This window comes from Trichechus manatus, unplaced genomic scaffold (genome assembly GCF_000243295.1).
Source record: "Trichechus manatus latirostris isolate Lorelei unplaced genomic scaffold, TriManLat1.0 scaffold00027, whole genome shotgun sequence".
In the NCBI taxonomy this organism is placed as follows: Eukaryota; Metazoa; Chordata; class Mammalia; order Sirenia; family Trichechidae; genus Trichechus; species Trichechus manatus.
Window position 1 is genome coordinate 21,226,786 of NW_004443963.1, and position 4,740 is coordinate 21,231,525.

Here is a 4,740-nt window from a genome sequence, read left to right on the forward strand (position 1 = left end):
ACAGAAATACCACAAGTGGAGAGCTTTAACTAACAGACATTTTTTCTCTCACAGTCTAGGAGGCCAGAAGTCTGAATTCAGGGTGCCAACTCAAGGGGAAGGCTTTCTCTCTCTCTTGGTTCTGGGAGAAGGTCCTTGTCATCAATCATCCCCAGAATAAGGAGCTTCTCAGCACAGGGACCCTGGTCCAAAGGATGCGCTATGCTCCTGGTGCTTCTTTCTTGGTGGTATGAGGTCCCTCTGTCTCTCTGCTGGCTTCTCTCTTTTATATCTCAAAAGAGATTGGCTTAAGACTCAACCTAATCTTGCAGATTGAGTCTTGCCTCATTAACATAACGGCCGTTAATGCTACCTCATTAATTTCATAGTGGTTGGATTTACAACACATGGGAAAATCATATCAGATGCCAAAATGGTGGACAGTCACACAATATTCAGAATCATGGACTAGCCAAATTGATACACATTTTGGGGGGACACAATTAAATCCATAACAGCTGTGAACTGAAATGTTGGAGGTTTGATGTCACCCACAGGCACCTTGGAACATCTACTTCTGAAAAATCAGCCATTGAAAATCCTATGGAACACAGTTTTACTCTGATAACATGCTGTTGTCATAAGTCAGAATTGACTCTGTGGCCACTGGTGACTATAAATATTTCCAAATACATCCAGGATACTTCTTAAACTAAACATGAGTTCATACAACGCCTCCAAGTCTAACCATTACCAAATTAATCATCCTAGTCTTCTCCCCTTGCTTATCTGTAACCCCCGACTCCAACAGTGAGAAACTGCCTTCCACCATTCACCATCCACTTACTTAACTGTAGTGGGAAACAATTTTATCAACTAGAGTACACTTATGTACAGTTCCTTTTGCCCTTAATCTTACAGACTCCACTCTTTTCCAAAGCTATTTAGTCAGCACCTTTCCCCAATCCCCATGATTGAGTTTGTTTCATACATTTGTAATACTGTTAAATTCCTCCACATTCCATTCTGACATCCTATATATTTTTTAATTTGCATGTGATAGATTCACACTGCATGTTTTAAAGTACTATTGGTTTTGACACCTGCATAGTGTTATGTATACCATTACTATCATGTAGAATGGTTTCATCACTCTAAATAAAATCACTTATTCAACCCCCTCCCCTGAAACTCTGGAGACCCTTCTCCAGAAGGTCATATAAATGCAAACACACAGTATAAAGTCTTTTGAGGCTACTTTCTTTCACTTAGCAATATGCATTTAAAATTCTTTGTCTTTGCTTGACTTGATAGCTTTTTAATATATATAGATGAATAGTATTCCACTGTATGGATATGCCACAGTTTCTTTCTCCGTTTACTTATTGAAGGAATCTTGGTTACTTCCAGTTTTTGGAGATTATGAATAAAGCTACTATTAACAATCTCTTACAGGTTTTTCTGTAGACCTAAGTTTTTAAAACAGTTGTATAAATATCTAGGAGTATGATCGCTGAATGATATGGAAAGACTACGTTTAATGTTGTATGACACTACTATCTTCAAAACTATTGTATCATTTTGAGTTTCCACTAGGAATGAGAGTTCTATTGATCCATATCTTTATCATCAATTGGCATTGTCAGTTTTTTGTTTTGTCTTGTTATATTTTTAGCAATTTGAATAAATGTATACTGTTATCTCCTTGCTTTAATTAGCAATTTCCTAATGACAAATGATACTGAGTGTCATTTCATATGCTAATTTGTCACTTGTATATCTTCTTTGATAAGGTGTCTATTCAGATCTTTTGCTCATGTTTTAATTGGGTTGTTTGTTTTCTTATTGTTGAGTTTTAAGAGTTTTTGTATATTTGAATGCAAATCGTTTACCAGAAATGTGTTTCTTCCAGTCTGAGGCTTGTCTTTCATTCTCCCAAAGTATCTTTCACAAAGCATAAGTCCGGTTTTTTGTTTTTTTTTTTTTTTCTCTCTCTCTCTTTCTGATCCCTACTCCCGTCCTGGCTGCAGTGTTCCCAATCTATTTTCTTGAAGGCATGAACCAAACCCTGTTGAGTCTTCCTCCCTCTTTTGGAGTAAGACAGGAAAGCTAACCAGGACGAAAGAGGAGATTGGGTTAGGCTCTGATGATCTCTTTAAAAGCAGGCCTTTGTAATGGATAAGACTCTGGGTATATTTCAGTAATTATTCTTCCTCTCCCTTGCCAGAGTCACAAAGAGATATTTTTAAAATATTTACCATGAGAATCTATTAGAGTTCCCAGAGGTAACATCTATGAGAGTGTTGGGTCACCCTTGAGACCACACCCACCAGGAGTTTCTCACACTCAGCCTCCAGCAATTCATCAAAATTACCATTTCAGTGTTCCTACAGTTTATGGCTCCAGAAGCTTCTGTTCCAGGTAAACAGATCTTGGCTGGCTTTCTGGGTGTACAGTCTCTCCAGGTTTCAAGGTGGCAATGTTTCCCTGCAACTTCATTTCTCTAATGGGTCCAAGAAAAGCCATTCATTTTCAGATTGTCCATCTTTTCTGGTCATAAGGTCGAGAGTGACAACTGCCACGTATTTTACTTACATATCAGAGTTTAAAATTAGAAATCCCTGGAACATTTACTTTTCATTTTAAGCTGTCAGAAATCTGCTTGTGGGTCAACCAAACAATCTTATGTCTTAATTACACCGAAAGCTCTATACCAGGTTTGGAGACTCCTTGACACTTTCTCCCTCCACCTAAAGGAGTGGGAAATAATCACAAGCAGCAATCTGGTGGCTAGTTCCAATCCTACCTCTCAGTCCTCAGTCTCATTTTTAGCAGATAGGACAGTGAAGGACCTTACATCCCTCACCCATCACTTCTTCAAGAACATCTACTTCTAGATCCTAGAGAGTCTTCCGTATCCCCTAAAATTTCTCACAGCAGATCCTTGTTCTTTCCTCTTCAAGAAAGCCCATATTCCTGACAGCATCCATCCTCCTCACCAAAGCTGTCAAGAACTGGGAAAGCTGTAACAGGTTAGCCAGCCACAGTTTCATAAAATCTGGCAGAAAGCACAAGACGAAGTGTGTTGTGATTTATTTACTCAGTGATATTCCTGAAGTGGTTAATTCTATTTAAATTGCCTTTAATAATAACAATAAAAAAAATGTAATATCATACAGGAGCCCTGGTGGCACAGTGGTTAAGAGCTCGGCTGCTAATCAAAAGGTCAGCAGTTCAAATCCACCAGCCAATCCTTGGAAACCCTATGGGGGAGTTCTACTCTGTCCTATAGTGTCACTATGAGTCAGAATTGACTCAGCAGCCACAGGTTTGGTTTCGGTTTTGGTAATATCATATAATGAAATTATAAGAATGCTTTGAATTTTTTTATTTTTGATATCATCTGTTTTCATTAATGGAAGGCATGCTGAATCAAGGAGCATTGCTGAAACTTTATTATGAAATATGGATTTTGATACATATTAAGTGGGGCACATATGTCTCTCTGGACTCAGGGGGGAGGTGTAGGATTAGTGGGACACGTATGTCCCTAGGGACTATCCACCACTGAAAATGAGGTAATCACCCAAACTTGGAATCAGTGAGAAACACAATTCCCAATTAACACACCGAAAAAATAATAATAATAACATTGCTGTGGACTTGACTCCAATTCATAGCGACCCTGTAGGACAGAGTAGAACTGCTCTATAGGGTTCCAAAGAAGAGGCTGGTGGACTTAAACTGCTGATCTTTTGGTTAGCAGCCAAGCTCTTAAACACTAGGTGACCAGGGCTTCACAGAATTGACACACAGAAACCCAGAGATACACTTACAAGGTTTATCTCACTGTTCAAAAGCCAAAAGACACAAAAGTTTTGCACAATCACATCTCCAGGATGCACAACCTCACACAACACCCCATAAAAAAGTAATTAGTGACACACAGCTGTTTCTTCTGTTTCAAACAGTTATACAGGCCCCTTCCTGAATGCAGCACATACTGTCAGTGGGAAAACAGCTACCCAATAAGCCCCAAAGGAGGAAAATGTATGTGGGTGTTATATTTCCTGCAGGTCATGAAAAGGTTAAAAAAGACACATTAAAGAGTGTCTTTAACAATTTTGTTTTGTTGTTGTTGTTTGTTTACAAGTAGACATATTTCAATTTTCCCTCTTTTATGATTACAAGTAGCCACCAATAAATAGTATGCTTTCATGAAGATAATCTCCCTAACACTCAGATCCAAAATAGATGGCCTTTTAACAATAAATGAAAAAATAACCACTCTTAAAATGAAAGATGTAATAAGCAAAAGAAATTTTGAAAATAATTATTTGCCATGATTTTTTGTTACTGACAATTCTATAAACTCATTGTTTATGGAAATGCTCATCTACCTATTAGAAAATCTTGGAAAAATTTTCCAAATTTTCTTTATCTTTCCAAATAAAGAATATCTGTGTGCTTTTAAAAATAGTTACATAAAAAAACAAAATCAAGATACAAATGTATTAGCTCAACTTTAAAAAACACATTTGATAACACTGAAGAATAATTTCTACTTCATTTAATGTGGGTCAGCAAGTCATTATAAACGTTAATCTTACACTATGGCAGTCTTTCTAACTAAGTAGCAGAATAAATCAAACTTGAAATAAAACTGTCTTAGCCATCTAGTGCTGCTGTAACAGAAATACCACAAGTGGATGGCTTTAACAAAGAGAAGTTTATTCTCTCACAGTCCAGTAGGCTACAAGT